The 19765-nt window shown below is 41.6% G+C and overlaps 1 protein-coding gene across 1 annotated transcript in view; it reads left to right on the top strand.

Annotated features, from left to right (window-relative positions):
- Window positions 1-19765, top strand: part of SCML4 (Scm polycomb group protein like 4) — a 95721-nt gene that overhangs the window by 15702 nt on the left and 60254 nt on the right. The window lies entirely within an intron of this gene.

Here is a 19765-nt window from a genome sequence, read left to right as displayed (position 1 = left end):
GTTTGGGGAGCTCGCCAATTTTTAAAATTAAGTGTGTGTGTGTACACATATACATTGCTGTAAAGTATCATGTTTTGATTCCAAATAGGTGCTATAGGAATAGCGTGCATTCCAGTCCACTGGAAATCTTTAAACAACATGTTGCAGTTTGAATCTGGCCCACATTCTCTCCTGTCTTCTCTGGACTCCCCTTTGGGCACCCTGCCTCTGAAAAGCTGAAATTGAAATTAAGAAGTGGAGTTCTGGATCCCATCTTGCCTCCCATGGGGCCTGGCCTCAGGCACTACGGGCATCCTGCCAGGACTTAATTTTGTAGCAGGCTATTGGGATTATTTATTTATTTTTAAATTATTTTTTGGGTGTACACAGGTTGTGCATACACATATTCATGTAGAAAGTGAAAATTAGCAAGTTAGTACAGAATCCATGTAGCTGTGCTCTCTACACAGCAGCTTGAAGGAGCCTTTTAAAATGTGAGTCAGTCAGATTGTGTCTCTGCTGAGTTCAGAAGTACCCAGCGAGTCAGGGGGAGAACCAGCCACTGGACTGGCTTCCAGGCTCTGCTCGCATCTTCCTCTCACCTCGTCTTCCATCACCTTCCCTCCATCTCTCTCTGCCCAGTATCTTGGTTTTCTCACTGACCTTGAACACACCAAGTTCCACACCTGCCACAGGGCTCTTGCACTGGCTGCTTTCCCTGCTCAGAGAGGGCCTCACTTCCACGTGTTCATGACTCAGACTCCAAGTTCCTTGGAGTCTCTGCTCAAAGAGATTTCCGGATCATCAATATCAAACAACACCCTCACTGCAATCATGCTCTCTCCCCCACCCTAATTTATTCCTATAGCATTTATCATCACCTGACTTATTACATATTTGTTTGTTTGTTTGTTTTTTTATTGTCTGGTCCTCCCCACTAGAATATAAGTTTCATGACAGCAGTGACTTTTTGTTGTTGCTCATGCTCCACATGTGTACTTTTCTTAGTGCCCAGAACACTGGCTCAGTTTAGGTGGGCAATAAATATTTATTGAGAAAAAAAATGAATGAATCCGCGAAGATTCTAGTAAAAGGTGAAAAATTCTCTCTATGCCCCTTGATGTGCCCACTACCATTCCACATTTCTCAGTTCTTAGGATTGTAACAGTATATCCTTCTAGAAATTTTCTTTGCATATGCAAAGATACCTCAAGGCTTCTGCTTTCAGATAGCATGTAGAAGGATGTGAAAGACTTCATGGGAGGAGACAGGAATAACCTTGAAAAATAAAAACTCTATTTTTTTGTGGGGCTAGCAAAAAGTGATGAATATAAAGAAACCTTGATGAACTCTATTCCAGAGAGAACCAAGCCCTTCCTAGGTGTGGCAGAGAACTCTGGCTTGTACACCTGCAGGAGCAGGGTGGGTATAGGTGGATGGGAGAGTAGGAGCTTCCCAGATGGAGATGCCCTTTGAGCCATTTGGAAGAATGACTTTGAGTGTGGAGGCCAGGGAGGGAAATAGGGAAGGGATGCAGGATTTAGGAAGTGTGTTGCAAAGGCAGTGCTGACTGGGGACCAGTGACATCACAGCCTTGTTCTGCAATGGAGGAGCGGCTCTCCCGTTGCCAGAACTTGCAAGGAGAAATCAGTTGGCTTTTTTTTTTTTAAGCCTTTTAGGTATTTTTTTTTTTAAGATTTATTTATTTATGTATACAAAAACTTTGGTGTAGGCCAGAGGTGCAGGGAGTGAGAGGATTCACCAGAGACAGAGTGGGGAGCAGAACAGGCAGATTGCCTAATATACACAGCCGAAGGGAGCAGCGGGGAGACAGGAGAGGTCTGCTGCGCCATGTGGGTTGGTCCCTGGCTGGCCGGGGGATAGAACTTGTGCTGCAGTGAGAGCTAGTGAGAGCTTCATAGTGCTGTCTTTAACCCCTGTGCTTTTCTTCAAGTGAGTGCTGGTAGAGAGGATTGGAATCTGGAAAATTCAGTCTGGGTTCAGTCGGAAGACATAAACCACAACAGCAATTTGAATAGGGAAGACTCACTATAAAGAGTAGCTAACTAAGAGAGAGGTGCTTAACTACTGAAAGAGGTAAAGGAGAAGTCTGAAGTAGTAACTGCAGAGGGCAGTAACCCACTGAAAGATAAAGGAAAAGTAAGCAATGAAGGAATTTCAAAACTCAGAGGAAGGACCCCTGTCCTCCACCCACAAGGCCACGAGTCTGCCTTCTGTCATGCAGAGTGTGTTGCCATGGGTTGGAACCATCCTCATCTCTAGGAAACATGCCAGGACTCTGCACACCCATGTAGTGGCTGCCATGTAGAAAAACAAAACACTGGAAGAAGCAAAAGTTCCTTTCTTTCTCTTCCAGACTCACCTTGTCCCTCCAGCGCCCTGTGTTGACAGGGTCTACAAACAAGACAACTGGCAAAGCAGGACGGAGTCAGCAGAACCCAGTCTCTGTGCCCCAGAGTAGCAACAAATTAATAAGTGGCACAAAAATACATACATAAAAGTACAAATAAGTCCACCTTCCCTTTCTGAATTTTGCTGAGATAGCACCAGTGAAGGAGGGGACTGTAGGAAGGGAAAAAAGCATGTGGTTTCAGATGGTCTTCTGGTTTTTGAATTCTGGGGGTCTGGCAAGAGTTGAATTTAAAGGTAAACAAAAAATAGAGGAAACTTGTTCTGAGTTGGATAAATCACAGGTAAATTCAATGTAAACAAAGCTGCAGCTCAGCTCCAGCTTAACTCAATTCTAGGTAAACCTGACAGAGGAAAGGGCTTGCAGTTCTGGGAAACAAGCAAAACTAAACAAGAAATTGTTTCATTCTCTGCTGTTTTCTGATACACAATTCCTGGAATATAAATGTACAAAATAGAGGCATGTAAAGAAACAGGAAACTACTACTCAGGATTGAGAAAAAAGTACAGACAACAGGAATGTATGCACAGGTGGCCCAGGTATTGGGATTATCAGATAAAGAGTCTAAAATGACTATTGTAAGAATGTTAAATAATCTGGGGAAAAGAGGTGGATATTTTACATGAACCCACCCCCCCCAAAAAAAAACCCAGAAACTGAAATTCTAGAACTGAAAAATATGAGACATAAAAGTCACTGCATGTGCTCAACGAGAATAGCCATTGCAGAACAAGGGATAAGTGAACAGGAGTACAACTGAGAAAAAGTGATATATAACCAAAAATTCCAAAACAGAGATAAAATGAAATTCTGAAGATAGCCTTTTATTAATATCAAAGAAGGTAGGAAAAGATAACTAAAAGGCAAATAGTAAACAAATAGCAAGATGGTAGACTTAAAGTCAACTCTTTTAATAACAGCATTAAATAATATAATATATAATATAATGTATCACATAATATAAGTACAGCCTGAATACCTCAATTTAAAGTCAGAGATTGTCAGACTAGATAGCAACAACAAAACCTAGCTATGCTGGCTATAAGACACAAAATTCAAATGTAAAATTGTAGATAGATTACAAAGCAATGAAAGAGCAGCATGCAAACATTAATCATAAAATACATGGAATGACTATATTGATAACATACAAGGTAGACTTAAAGACAAGAAGCTTAATCAGAAATAAAGCAGGACACTCAAATGATAAAGGAGTTATGTCATTAAGAAGTTATAAAAATCTTCAAAGTATTTACATTCTAATAACAGAACTTTGAAATAGTATGTACAACAAAAGCTAGCAGAACTAAAGGGACAAATATACAAATTCACAATTAGAATTACAGTTTTTGATATTGAATTCTGAGCAATGAATAGGTTATTTTAACAAAATTTTACAAGAATATAGAGGATTATGAATAGTACTATTAACCATTGAAATAGCCACTGTAATAAGGAAGGAAAAAGAATTTAAAAAAAAAAGGTGAAAAGATTGGAAAGAAATACCATTTTTAATTCACAGGTATTATTGTGTATATAGAAAATCTAAAGGAATGTATAGAAAACATATTAGATCTGGTAATTAGAAGTAATTTAGAAGTAATTTAGAAGTAATTTACTACTAGAATACAAAGTCAAAGCACAAAAACCAACTGTATTTCTATGTAAAAGCAACAATTGAAAGATAAAGCAAAAGTACTATTCCAATAAAATACTAAGCAAAATTTACTTAGTTACAAATTTAACAAAATATGTGTGTGATATCTATACCAAATACTCCAAAAACATTTCTGAGAAAAACCGAAGAAGTCATAAATAAATGAAAAGATACACTATGTGTATGGATTGTAAAACTCAATATTTGTAAACTTTCGGTTCTCCCCAAATTGATTTATAGATTCAGTGCATTCCCAATCAAAATGCACGGAGGTTTTATGGGCTTGTCGGGAAATTGAAGTGTAAATTATGAAATAATCTTGAAAAGGGAAAATAAAGCTGGAAGACTCATAATAGCTGATTTTAACACTCTGAAGTTACACTAACTGAAAATGTTCAGTATCGGCATAAGGATAGAAAAGTGTGTCTATGAAATAGAATAAATAGTCCAGAAATTGGCTTAAATTCATGGCTAATTGATTTTGACAAAGGCACCAAAGCAATTCAATAGAGAAAAAATCTTTTCCCACAAATTGTGTTGGGATAACTGGCTATCTGGAGGTGGAAAGAATGAATCTGGAAACTTATCTCATGCCATGCACAATCATTTTTTCTATTATTGGACATTTTTTCCTCATATGTGCACATTTCAGTTGCCCTCCACAAAACTACCCCTGCCCATACGCCACCTGCCTCCCTCTCTCAAGCCCTCCTCCCTCCCTCCTTTTCCCTCTGGTAGCCATTATATTCTTTCACTGAGTTCAAGATTTATCCCTATAATAGTTTTCCTATGGTTATTTATAGCTTACAGATGAATGAAAGCATATAATATCTATCACTTTTTGACTTACTTCACTTAGCATAATCACCTCAAAATCTATCCATTTTGTTCCAAATGCCACTATTTCATCTTTTCCACAGATGTGTGATACTCCATTAGGTGTATATTCCAAAGTTTCTTTATCCATTTGTCAGTTGAAATGTGCTTGAGTTGCTTCCATGACTTGGCAATTGTGGACAGTACTGCTATGTAAATAGGCATAGATAAATCTTTTTGTATTAGAAATCTTTTTGTATTAGAGTTCATACACAATAATTAATTTGAGATGAATCTTAGATATTAAACTGTAATAGTTAAGACCACAAAACCTCTAAATTAGCAGAAAACAGGAGAATCTACATGATCTTCAGGTGGGAAAGAATTTCTCAGAGAGGACACAAAAATCACTAGTCATAAAACAAAGGTTGCTTAATTAGACCTCCCCAGAAATTAAACAAAAACTTCTGTTCATGTAAAGATACTAGATAGGGAGAGAATAGGCAAGTCACGGTCTGAGAAAGAAGTTTTGCAATATGGGTATTTGACAAAAGACTTGTATTCAAAATAAAGAACCTGAATAGCTCAATCATAATAATAAATAAGGAAACAATCCAATAAATAATGGGCAAAAGGCTTGAACAGGCACTTTAAATGGAAGATACAGAAATGACCAATACATGCATAACGAAGTGCTCAATAGCTCTACTTCTCTGGGAGTGAACATTAAATTCCACCCACTAGGATGTCTGATATGAAAGACTGAAAGCACCAATATTGGTGAGGATATGAAGCAACCAACCCTCTTTTATAGCACTGGAGGTCGTATAGTCACTGTAATGGTTTGACAGTTCCTTATAGAGTTAAACAGAAAACTGCCCTCTGAGCCAATGATTCCACTCTTAAGTATTCACTCAAGAAAATAAAAACATATGGCCACAAAGGACCTGGACATGAATGTTTCTAGCAGATTTATTCAAAATAGTTTAAAATTGGAAACAATCCAGATGTCCATCAACAGGTGAATGGATTAGCAGATTGTGATATAGTCATACAATGGGATACTTACTACTCAGCCATAAAAAGAAATAAAACGAAATAAAAATATGTGTATGAGCTAATGAACCCAGATACAACAGAGTACATATTGTATGATTCCATTTATGTGAAGTTCAAGACAGACACAACAATTCTATGGTGATAAAAATTAAAAAAAGAGGTTGCCTTTGGAGAAGTGGGGTTGACTGGAAAAGGCAGAAAGGAAATTTCTAAGGTGATGAAAATGTTCTGTTTTGGTTGGAATATGAGTTACATTGGGGCATATATTTGTCAAAAGTGATTAAATCAGGCCTTTAAAAACTGTGCATTTCACTGCGTGTAAATTAGTTCAATTAAAACAAGCATTGCCATTTGGAAAATGAAAATTTAAATGGAAAACTTCAGCTGCACAAATTAGTCTGAGGTTAAAAAAATTACAGTAACATTACAAGAAGGGCTATCATATTTTCTTAATCTTTCCAGGGGAGGTAGGAAGATGAATTCCTTTAAAGGTCTTTATTGCAAAATACCTTTATAGAAATTTTTATTCAAGTTAACACATCACCATAGCTGATAAGATAAAATGTAGTATTTCCGCCAATTGAAGGGTTGACATGTACTACTTGTACTAGATTGAATAGTGCCCCCCAAAATTCATGTCCGTCTGGAACTTCGGAATGTGACCTTTTTGGAAACCTCTTTGCAGATGTAATCAGTTAAGATGAGGTCATACTAAATTATGGTGTGTTGTAAATCAAATAACTAGTGTTTGCCAGAAGGCTGTGCAGACATACAGAGATACATGAAGAGGTTTTTGTGACAGCAGAGGAAGAGCTTTGAGTGAATAGTTGTTGGCCAGGGAATACAAGGATTGTTGGCAACCCCACAAGGTAGGAAAGAGGCATGGAACAGATTAGCAGGTTTTCCCTCTGGGCCCCCCAAAGAAACCAGTTCTGCTGACACCATAACTTCAGACTTCTGGCCTCCTGGACTATGAGGGAATAAATTTGATATTCCAAGTCACCAAATTCGTAGTAACTATCAATGTATTACTACCCAGATAGGTTATCAAAGAACCAAATTTAATATTCACCATTTCTTTGATGCCCTTGAGTAGATTTTAATCAACAAAATGTGCTCTGAAAAGAGCATATGTATGTTTTTTCTTGTATGCAATTTGTGTCACATACAAGTGGATAACTGTCCATGCTCTGGTTACTTCTTATTGTTGTTTTCTAACAGAACAATAAATCCTGGAGACATTCCTCTGTTACTAAACGCAGAGAGAAGCCTGAATGTGCCCCTCTGGGCTGCTCTGGGACCAGAGAATTAGTCTTTCTAAAGACTGTACTGTCTTCCAGGATATGGATTTACCATGATTTATTTTGCCAGTCCAGTTCAATTAGATGAAGGTTTATTAAATGCTTCATCTTGAGTGCTTCAATTTGAATCTTTTCCATTCAATCTAATCCAGTGCAAACCAATTTAATAAGTATCTACAGGGTACCTTCCTTGCGCCGGCCACTCTGCTGTGATCACATCTTTGGGTTTTATCTTAATTGACTGCCTCTGGCCCTCAGGTCTCATAGCAAAGACACTTCTTCAAAATCTATTCTGAAATATAACAAGAGACAGATAACAAGCCCACAGTAAAAGAGATCGATGTTTGGGCTGGACAAAATATTTTTCTTTTCTATACTGACTGTATTTTAATAGGCTTACATGTTCTTCCTTATTGGACTTCTTAGAATTTGGGATTCACCCCAGATAGAACTCAACTCAACCTAAAAAGAAGTGACAGAAGTGGGCCTCCCTGGTGGCGCAGCAGTTGAGCGCTGGGCTGCGAAGCCGCCCGCAGCCTCTGCAGTGCCGGTTCGATCCCCGGCCGCTGGCGAGGGTCCCACATGGCGCGCAGACCTCTCCTGCCGCCCGCTGCTCCCCTCAGCTGGTTCTGGTGAATTCTCTCACCCTCCCACGCTTCTGACTGTAACCAGTGCTTGAATAAATAAATAAATAAATAAATAAATAAATAAATAAATAAATAAATCTTTAAAAAAAGAAAAAGAAAAAGAAAAAAATAAAAAGAAGTGACAGAAGAGATGAAAGCAGAAAGAATGGGGTTCTATCTGATTCACAGTGAGAAAGACACACTGTTAGAAGCAATAAGGAGAAACCCACATGGCCTGTCCTGGGATTGTTCAGCTTGAGTTGACTGTCCAGTTCATTTCCCAGTTTTGGATTCTGTGTTTCATTGCATGGAGGGGCTTCCTGTCCTGCACAAATAAGGTTGTAATACATGGGATCTCATTCAGTTCCTCTTGCTACTGAAGCAAGGAAATGTATTAACTATTGCTTTCCCAGTTTTTAGTTAGATTGGGTATGAGATAATGAGAATTCTGAGTAGTCATTATTTAAATTAATCATTTAATTAAAATTCTCACCATCGTGTGAGAGTGGACTACACAGGGCATGGACCTGATGGGGCACATCTTGGAGAATTCATACTGGATCCTGTTCTGCTTTGTGGGGCCACATGGAATAACTGTCCTCAGTTATTTCAACTGTTCCGCAAGGGGAAGCTTCCTTTTGCCTTTTCCCTGTCCTTTTGGATTCAATATTTATTTTAATTTTTGCCCCAAGAAACAAGTATGAAACTCCAGATGTTCTGTGAACAATGGGGTTATTGTTTCCTTGATCTGGATTAGACCTTTTATATTCCCACGAGCTTTTTGATAGAGCGACCCACACCATAGTCTAAATACGTCTTGTTTTTAACTAAACTTCCTAAATCTTTATCACACAAGAAGTCTTTCCTATCAAGTCTCTCCTGTACACCTGGGAATGATAGTTGTCTTTTAAAAATTTCCTTTGATTTGGCCTAATGAACTAAAACTTTTTGAATCTTAATTCTGTAATCTGTCATGTTAGCTGTCCCTCCCAGACTTGTGTCATCGGCTTATTTGCTAGACCTGCATTCCAAATCCCCTCCGTGTCATCAGGGAGACTATAGCTAGAGGCCCGTGGATGCCACCGGAGACAACCAGCAGCATGGTGCTGACCTTTGTCATGCAGCTCAGAACTTGGGTGACATCTCTACATCGGATGCTGACCCAGCCAAGAGTCTTATCCTGTTCTCATTTACTATCTGGCTTATGTAATTGGGACATGTTGTCCAAAGGATAATCCAGACAGCCTACGGTTGTAGCATTCCTCTGATTTCCAAACTAACTCTCTCCCTCCACCCCAAGTCATTTTAACTAAGTTAAGCCTTAAACTTTAAAGACATTTTCTCTTAAGGAGCCAATGTTCCCATATTCATGATTTCCACATTCTTTTATAAGCGCTTACCAATTTGTTTAATAATCACCTCTGTAACTGATTATTCACATCCAGAATCCAAGCTGTTTTGAAAATTGGGGTAAAATATGCCCTTCTACTCTGAGTGCTTCTCTATTTTCCATTGTTTCTCCACCATTTCCAACAGCAGCTCTGAGACCCTGTCTGTAAATCCCTGCTGCATGTGAGCTGTCATTGTGTCTGAGCCTGAAGAGATTTGAGCTCAATGAAGCGATGAGCAGCTGTCAATGCCTCCGCCCCTTCTGGCAATTCCTTTTTCGTGTGTCCTGCTGTCTCCAGGTGGAGACCCTTCCCCTTTCTGTGCCAAACAGACACCAGTAGTCCCTAGCAGCTCTGGCATCACTGTCCCTGTTAATTCCATCTTGTTCTTTATCTGAAAAAAGGAACATCAGGCTAATGACACATCTCTGTGTCAACCTTTTTAAAAAAGAATTAGATTTATTTATTTATTTTCTTGCATTGTTGTTAATTTTTGTACAGTATTTGATTCATCCCTTCAGGTGTAGTCCCCGTATTCTTTAGTGCTTTTTCATGATACTCTCTTGTCTGTGATTTGAGCTCTGCTGAGACTTTCTCCCCAACTCCCACTACTATCCTAAACCCAGCATTCCTGCCAGCTGGCCTACAGGTACTTTTCTGTTTGCGTGCATGCCCCAGAGTCCCTCCAGGGCCTGGCACAAACGCCTTTCACCTACAAAGTGTTCAATACATATTCATATAGGTATGGATTTCCAAAAGGTAAATTTGAAAGCTAATTAAGAATTGATTAGCTACCGTTGAGTAGTCTCAGCAGACCTTTGAGAAGGGGAGAAGAACTGGAAAATTATCCATGAAGACCCCTGTTTGCTGAGTGTTAAACCATTAGACAGGGAATACAACAAAAAGTCATTATTTTTTCTTTTTGACCTTTCTTTTAGCAGCTAAGAAGTGGAAGGCCACAGTTGTATCGCTGTATCACTCCCCTCCTTCCGTTTCATTTTATGAGTGAATCAAATTCTGGGGCATCCCTGGTAGCACAAGGGGTTAAGACTCCCTGGTAGCGCAAGGGGTTATGAAGCTGTCTGCAGCCACTGCAGCACGAGTTCGATCCCCAGCCAGGGAGCTACCCACATGGCGCAGCAGACCTCTCCTGACTCACCCGCTGCTCCCCTCAGCAGTGTATTTCAGTCAGTCTGCCTGTTCTGCTTCCTACTCTGTCTCTGGTGAATCCTCTCACCCCCTGCATCTCTGGCCTCTACCCCAGTTCTTGTATGGGGTAATCTTGTATAAATAAATAAATCTTTTTAAAAAAATCAAATTCTATTTGCTAGGTAGTCCTGTAAGGCACCTGGAGGTCACGTAAACTTCCTCCACCCACCTCCCATTGTCCATAGGGTGGTAATAACACCACTGACTTGTCTCAGGGTGCAGGATGCATGCAAGGCTCTCAGGTATATTGGCCTGGAGGAGTGCAACAGCTCCCACACTACCTCCCACCAGAAACAAAAGCCCTGGGAGAGGGCATCCCTAGGTGTCTGCAGCTTACATTTTGCTAACCAGGTGGTGGTGGAGAGCCTGGGCTGGGCGCCAGCGGTGCAATCTCTGGCAAGACACAGCCTTCTGAGTCATCTGGTGTAGACTTGACAGGCTCTGTATTCTGTAACAAGGGTGTGTAATAACCTGCCTTACAGGCTTGTAGTGAGGATTTAAGAAAGTACAGTGTGTGTGTGTGTGTGTGTGTGTGTGTGTGTGTGTGTGTGTGTATGTTTTATTTATTAGTCACTTACTGTATGCACCTTTGTTGGTCCTATGAGCTGGGCCCTAGTGTTACAGTGTCTACGAGGGGCAGCGCCTGAAGCAAAGTGACTCAAGTGTGAGGGAAGTAGCTGGCAGGGGCAAGAGGGACTGGGAAAACTGTGTTGCAAGGGCTGGTGCCCCCAGCGGGAAGGGGTTGTTCAGGGATGGCCTGAGGACAGACTTGGCTCTGTGGCTATGGGCTGGCAGGCTGTCTACAGAGGCTCTGTCCTGTACTATCTGGAATGAGTGAGTCATCCTGGGAGACCAAAATTAAGGAGCTTTGTGCTGAGAAAAGGGGCATGGAGAATTCAGGGGTGCTCTGTCTGCACGCATGCCAGCAGGGTTCCTCTGAGAAAAGATTCATGGGGTGAGGAGGTCGGGGTACTGTGAGTGGGGATGGGCTGGGATTCAGGAGACATGGCTCGAGGGTGCTCTGCTTCCCTTGCTTCCTGAGTGTCTGGATTCCTCTTGGCCCGCGGGCTCTGCGCAGGGGCTAGCATGCAGTAATGCCCACAAATTGTTTGTTGAATGATAGGGGGAACGAGTAAAGGGAGAAGAGTCTATTTCTGGCCAGCAGTTCTCTTTTGAGAGATAAGTTGCTTTTGGGCCCTGGTTCTATGGTAACCTGTGAAGCCTGTGGGGCCCACAGGCTGTACGGAGGGGTTCTCGCGGGCCAGAGTAGTGTCCTCACCACCCTGTCCTCTGGGGTAATGCTGCTGCTGTGCTTGCTAGGACAACTGAGAGGCTGTTGTGGTCCTTGATGATCAGCAGCAAATGGGGCTGCATTTCATTTTCCTTCCTTTAATGTAGAGAAGCAAATACCAGGAGAGGTTTTTCCTGTACCCTTTTTCAGTTCCTCCTGCCCTTCACTATTCTATTCCTAGACCCGGCGAGAGTTTGCACTCCCAACATTTGAAAACGCAGGGATTTTTCTTTAAGCAAAAAGGGAGAGGGAGAACCAGTGTTCAGTGGATGCCTGTACAGATGATACTGGTGACGGGCCAGGCACAAGCCTTCCCCTTCCCTCCCAGCCCCACAGCTTTCTAGAGAACTCAGGAGTCTCTCAGTTCAGATGTCAATAGCAGCTTCACCCCCACGAGGTGGGTCTAATCCAGACTGGATTCGGGACAAATAGGACACTGTGTAGGAAGAGATGAGGAGAGTGGTATTCTGTGATGCCTTTGGGTATATTTCTTTAGCTTAGTAAATAAAAGTAAATGATTTTGTTATGTGCCTTTGGGGCCCTGCAAACAAGTTGGTTAAGCAATAGAATTCCTGTCAACTCTTTACTGAGGGAACAAAGGAAAGGAATTATTTGTCTGGGAATAGCAACAATTTATATGACACAGGTTTTTACAGAATACAAGGGGCTAGGGTCATTTTCTCATCTGATTCTCATGGCAGCCTGGCAAGGTGACCTTGGCAAGCCCTGGTGTTTCCAGCTGATGGGTCAGGACACTAACTCCCAAGAGTCACCTTGCTACCCTGCTTCCCATTGCCACTCAAAACCAGCTCTCCTGAGCCTTGCCCGCTGCTCCCTGACCACCTCTTCCGACCAGTTCCTTGACCACAGAATCGTAGTCCTTTGTCTATCGAGGGAAGCAAACCTTTCATCTACCAAACACAGAGGGACAAAATTAGTTTCAAGACTATGTGCCATTGTTCTTTACTTCCACTTTTTTTTTTTTAAAGATTTATTTATTCATGTGTACAAGAGCTGGGGTACAGGCCAGAGATGCGGGGGGTGAGAGGATTCACCAGAGACAGAGCGGGGAACAGAACAGGCAGACTGACTGAAATACACTGCTGAGGGGAGCAGCCGGCAAGACAGGAGAGGTCTGCTGCTCCATGGGGTTGCTCCCTGGTGGGCCGGGGATTGAACTTGTGCTGCAGAGGCTGCAGATTGCTTCATAGTGTGGTGCTTAACCCCTTGCACCACCAGGAAGGCCCTACTTTCACCTTTAAAGTACATCTCTCCTTGAACTGCACACGAGGTGAAGGTGATGGTTCCTGGGTTGTGTTCATATTGATTTCCTGCTGACCACTATATCCCGCATACTTTGGGCCCCCGGTGGTTTATCTTTCATAGACAGTGAATTCTTTGAGAGCAAATCCTGAGCTACGATGGCTCATCACATAGCTTTGACAGATGCCTCAGATGTCTCTGTGTTTCTGCAAAGAGTGTCGTGATGAAGATACAGCACATATTCCTGTACTTCAGCCTGAATAGCGATTTGCCTGAAAATTTGTGCTGGAGATGTTGCTGCCTGCAGAAATTCTGTGTAAGATCCTTCAGGAATTCACAGACCCCCAAGACTGGGCTCCCATTCTGTGAGACAGAGACTTGTGATTTGTTATTTGAATCAGGTTGTTTCGTGAAAGTCTTAAGAATTTTCCTTAGCAAAGTAGTGGAATCTAGGTCTACTGTTTGTTTATATTAAAAAAAAAAAACATCTTGAAAAGAGAGTTTGCTTTGTAGATAAAGATTGAACTAGAAACAACCAAACACCAAACCACCAGTGCTTTCTCAAAACTAAATGTAAAGTATAAATAGAGAACAAAACAGGAAATAGTGGTTTTCAAAAAAAAAAAAAATACTTGTAGCTCCCCTAAAAAGTATCTACCTTTACACTGTAGAATGCGAATTCAGAGACTGAGTGTCAGAAAGTCACTGGGTCCACCTCCTAGCAGAGACAAGTTTCCTCCAACAAGTGCTGCCTCACCGCTCCTAGACATACTCTTAACAATCTCCTTAAAAATTTTGGATCAGGACCTCCCCAGTGTCGCAGCGGGTTGAACGTAGAACTATGAAGCTATCTGCAGCCCCCACAGCACTGGTTCGATTCCAGCCAGCCAGGGAGAATCTCACATATAACAGCAGACCTCTCCTGACTCACCCACTGTTCCCCTCAGCAGTGTATTTCAGTCAGTCTGCCTGTTCTGCTCCCCACTCTATCTCTGGTGAATCCTCTCACCCTCCCGCGACTCTGGCCTGTACTCCAGCTCTTGTATAAATAAAAAATAAATCTTAAAAAAAATTTTTTTGGATCAGTTTCTATGCCGTAGCACAGACTAAATAAGTGTGCTCTTCTATCCATCCCGTCATCACATGCTCAGCAAGTTGACTGGGTTGCCCATACCACGTAGTCTTCCTTTAGTGCCAGTGCCATCTCTTCAGGTCCTACAAGGATGTGGAGATGTGACTTAAAGAGTCAGGTTTCTCTACTGGCCCCTTAACCAGCTCTATTGCCAACTTCCCACATTCCAGGCAGGGGTCATCTGGGAGGCTTTTGTAGGTAGTGATTTGTGCAGAGAGCCCTGGGGTGGGGCCCTGGTTCTGTAGGGTGATGCCCATGCAATCTCTTTAGTATTTAAGACACTAAGTATACAACTCAGGGAAGTGGTTGCACGGTGATGGAAAGATCCCCACATGGGAGACTGGACAATTGCAAGCACCCCTAGACCAGCGGGAGCAGAGGGGGAAGGTGGTGTCTCAGAAGCCAGGGCAGGTCATCTAGCAGAGATGGGTGGGCCTGTCCAGAGGGAGCCGGAGCCAGAGCCTCAGAGCAGAAGCAGTGCCTGCTGGTAGCCAGCAAAGCAAAGGGAGAGGATAAGAGATTCCTTGGCTTCTCCCATGCCAACTCCCACCATCCAAACTCAGACCAGCACCTCTTACTAGGCCAACCCAGCCAGCAACCCACTGTCACAGCAACCTTGGAAAAAATCCTTTATAGGCAGTCCTCTTTCCTACAGAGAATTGCAGTCATACCTGAGGGAGACAGGGCCAGCCCAGAGAATCTCGGGAGCGCTGTCTTCTGGAAGGACATAACCTGAAGGGGAAGACCTGTCAAAGTGGGGGAATTGAGTTAAAGAGGAGAGTGACACCTGAAACAATGTGCTGGCACAGCCGGTCCCGCCTGGCGCGGTACTTGCTTCCCCGTACTCTTGGAGATTCCCTTCGAAAGGTCATCTCCAGACCAGCAGGCCCACATGGTGGTGCTTGAGCTTCTCTCTTCTCCCTGTCTGCCTGAGGAGACTGGCGGGTCTCAGAAAATAGGAGATTTAGGGTACAGCTGAGCAGCTGCCCAGTCAGTAAGTTATTCTTAACTCTGTGGTGTGCCTACTGCTCATGCTTACAAATATTCTAAAGTTTTTCCATATCCTTCAGGTTGGGATGGGTGCATGCTAACTGTTCCTGCTTTATGCGTCTTTCCTACTTCCCTTTAAACATGTGAATCTTGGCTTTCTATCTCCCTAAATGCTGCACCCTCCGGGGGTGCAGGACAAGTTCCGGTATGGGAGGGGTTCATGGGAGGGGCGCTTGTGAGTTCAACCCAGCCTGGAGTGGAATTGACGGGTTTTAGAGTCTGCCCTCACAGCAGATGTTACAAGGAGGCAGGAAAGTCCTTGTACCCTACCCCATGAGAGCTAAGAGTCCTACTGTGCTGAGAATGCTGTGCCTTGAAGTCTCCACATTCCTACTAGGCACATTGGAAGCTTTATGTCCTAGGGGTTGAAAGAACAAGTTTGCTCATTACTGTTCTCTGAAGACCTTTGGCAGATTCATCACTCTTGGCCGTTCTCTGGAGCCCTTTTTCTATGTGGTTATTACGTCGGGCAGCAGGAGTTGGTTATTGGTTATAGTCTTCTTTATTCCTTGCCCCTTCTTACTTTTCCAGGACAAATTGACTTATTTACAGTTTCTTTGTACTCATTCCTGTTTAGACAGGTAGAGACGGTATATAGGTAATTAATGGCACAAAATACGTATACATAAGTTCTCTCATACACATTAAGATTAACTAAAATAAACCATACTTTATTCTATTCACCCTTCAATTGTATTAAAATAAATACAATTAGAATTTGGTGCACTTTACCTTAGTCTTCTGAGTATCATAAAGAATTCATCGCATTTTACAAACAATTATTTCAATACCCTGTATTACCATTACTGTTGCTGCTATTGTTATTATTGATTCATAAATTGTTATAACTTGCTTCCTTGTCCTCTTAGCACAAGCACTGATATTCTTAAAATCATCCTTGTTCTGGTCATAAGACATTCTAAGCTAATCCTGACTTTCCTCTGTGCCTAAGATAAATGAACCAGGCTTCTCTAAACAGTCCTGGTTCTATTTAGAGTGGAGAACAGTGTCAGAGAGAAAAACATGAGTCCTGGAAGTAAGTGTTGGCTCTGGCTTATTGGCTCAACTTTTGTGTCAGAATTGGGAAAAATATGTATTAAGAGAATTCTTCTTCATTTACAAATTATATTGCAGTCCCTGTTCTTCATATGGTGTGTGAAGGTCTCATTTTCCATCAAAGTGTTCCGTTATAGTGCAATATTTCTATATAGTACTTAAAACTGTGAGGGCATACCTCTGGCTGCAGCTGTGGGCCATTAGTCTGGTGAGATTAGACTTCCTGGAGAAAGGTATTGCCGCAGGTGCCAGGTATACTCTGTGGGTGCAATATTGCACCAGGTGCTAAGAGCAGAGTGACATATGAAACATGGCCCCTGACCTCCGGAAATGTACAGAAATCAAGGGTGTGCCTGAAACAATGAGAGAAGCACACAGCCATCGATGGACTAGTGCTTGCTGAAACCCACGGTGCAGGCAGGGGTGGTGGAGGAGCTCGGGGAAGTGAGAGATGAGGGTGTGAGCAGGAGTCATCTCTGGAGCAGGAGGGCTTGAGTCATCTTGAGTATGGCTGACTTTTAGATAGATGCCAAGATGCATCCTTATAACTGGAAATTACCCATGTGCAGACCTCAGCAGCCTGTGGAACCAGGGGTATTACGTGTGTGTGACTGCGGGCAAAGGAATGAAACTAGAGACCCTGGCTTGTGGTGGATTCAACTCAGTACCTGAGAACTAGAGAATATAGGATGCTGGCTGTGTTTCTGGAATGATAGTGAGAAAGACCATAATACCAAGGCCAGGATCCTGTTCCAAGCAGTTAATAGAAGGAAATAACTTAGAATGCATTAGAAGTCTAGAGATCCTTGTAACTAAACCCTTTCAATGCTCTTAGAAACAGCAGAAAGCCATTGATATCTTGTTTCTGGTCTGGCTGCCCCCCTCCTACTCTATGTACCACCAAACACTTCTGTACCTAACTGCTGGATTGCCAGCAATGTATACCTGCCTGGGAAAGTCCTAACACTACTGTCACCTGCTCATGCTTTTCCTAACCAACTCCTCCCAGTTCTTCTAAAAGAACTGATTTCTTTTTGGTGTTCTCATAGTATCTCATAAGAAACCTCTGTTATATGTTCAATCTCACATATTATTGTTGCCTCTTGTCTGCTTTTCCATAGTCAGTAATATCTTAGGTGTGTCTTACTCTCATCTGATCCAAGTGCTGAAACACAACAGTTGACGTTCACTGTATATTCAACAGGTATTTGTGGGGTGAATGAATTAAAGACGAGTGAATGAATGAGCGGATACCCAAATCCATGCCTGAGGATAATTCCCAGATGACTCAATGGCCACATGGGTTTGGTGTTAGCTTTGGATTTGGTAGTTCCTTGCTCTTTACTTTGATGAAACACTATTATCTAGGACTGTGTTTTATATGGATTAGATTTGCAAGACTAATAAGTAAAATGTCATCCCTAAATTCACAGAACAGATCTTAGTTTCTCTTGGTTTCAGGTGTAATATTTCTAGCTAAGCCTTGTTTTGATAAGCAGAGAGAGACTTAGGAACCAGCAGCAAATCATTTGATTTAATATGTCAAGCCAGGATTTGACAACCGCTTAAAGGTTATAACTTGGAGATTTAGAGACTTGATGATTAGGCTATTCTAGGGACAAAATCTTTCAGTGTTTACTAAAGCTCTTTGATTTAAGATGTTTTCCAAATCTGATCTGAACTGAGGCAGTGTGTATTCACAGAAGTTTGCAACTGAAAACAGCAATTCAGAGGTATCATATTTGCCTCCAGGATTTTAGTAGTTCTTGAGTGATTTATATATTTGGTTGTATCACATTATATCTCCATGGATAGAATGTCTTTGGACAGAATTTGAGGTTATTGGTAATAGAGCAACTATCTTTTGGGGTTTTCTAGGGGACCCAGTAAAACATCCCTTCTCACCATCTGTTTATGGACATTCTTTTTAGATCTGAAAAAACCTTCGCCATTATTTTTGTTGATAAAGTCATTTTGGTCTTTTTGTTATATATTTTTGGGGATGTTAAAGAGGTGACCTGCAAAGTTCTATGGCTCAGGAGCCAAAATCATTAGAAAACAAAAAGAATCATGGCCATTTAAAGAGGCACAAATTCCCTATAGAAGCTTTCAGAGAATGAGATTATTCATTCATTGTTTTTTTTTCCATTTATACTATTTTTCTACCTATGTTTTAAAAATTCAAACAGGGAAAAATGATGGTATTATACTGCTAGATTTCAAAATATACTCTATAGCCATAATAATTAAAACAGCATGATACTGGAACAAAAACAGACACACAGACCAATGGAATAGAATCGAGAGCCCAGAAGTAAAACCATACATATATGAGCAAAGAATATATGCTGGAACAGGGAAAATATCTTCAATAAATGGTGTTGGGAAATTGGATTGCCACATGCAAAAATTGAAAATAGATTACCATCTCACACCATACATGAAAATGAACTCAGAATGGATAAAAGGATGTAAGACCTGAAGCCATACAATATGTAGAAGAAAACATAGGCAAAACGCTCCATGACATAACCTTCAGAAATATCTTTGTGGATTTGTCTCCAACAGCAAGGAACACAAGGAGAATATAAGCAACTGGGAATTGATCAAACTGAGAAGCTTCTGTGAATTGAAAAAGACAGTAACCAAAATGAAGAGACCCCTCACAGAATGGGAGAAAATATTTGCACACCATACATCTGACAAGAGACTGATATTGAAGAGCTGCAAAGAGCTCATAGAACCCAACAACAACAAAAAAAGAAGCAACCCAATCCAAAAATGGACAGAAGAGCTATGTAGGCACTTCTCCAAAGAAGACATAAAGATGACTAACAGGCACATGAAAAAATGCTCATCATCACATATTATCAGGGAAATGCAAATCAAAACCACAAGCCATATTAAAAAAAAAAAACAAACCAGAAATAAGTGCTGGCAAGGGCGTGGAGAAAAGGAAACCCTCTTAGACTGGTGGTGGGAATATAGTCTGGTCCGGCCTCTATGAAAAGCAGTGTTAAGATTCCTCAAAAGAATAAAAATGGATCTGCCATGTGACCCAGTAATTCCATTCCTAGGTATCTACCCAGACAACACAATAACACCAATTTGAAAGGAAACCTGTTTATTGCAATAGCTAAGATATGGGAACAACCTAAATGCCCCCAAACAGATAAATGGATCGAGACAATGTAGTATATATACACAGTGGAATACTGCTCAGCAATCAAAAAGATAAACTCATGCCATTTGCAGCAACATGAGTGAAGCTGGAAGAGATTATGTTAAGTGAAATAAAGCAGAAGGAGAAAGATAAATACTTATGGTGTCACTTATATGTGGAATATAAAGAAACAAAACAGAGGGTCAAAGACAAGCTATAAAAACAATCCTTGAAAACTGACCATAGATCTGAGACTTCCAAGAAGGGAGGAGGAGAGAGGGATGAGACTCGGGGCAGGGGGAGGGCACAACAGACTATGGTGGAGGACTGTGGGTCCTCTGGTG

The sequence above is a fragment of the Talpa occidentalis genome, unplaced genomic scaffold, assembly GCF_014898055.3.
Source record: "Talpa occidentalis isolate TD23 unplaced genomic scaffold, MPIMG_talOcc4v2.1 talOcc4.2, whole genome shotgun sequence".
NCBI classification, from domain to species: Eukaryota; Metazoa; Chordata; class Mammalia; order Eulipotyphla; family Talpidae; genus Talpa; species Talpa occidentalis.
This window is presented reverse-complemented; position numbering and strand designations above follow the sequence as displayed.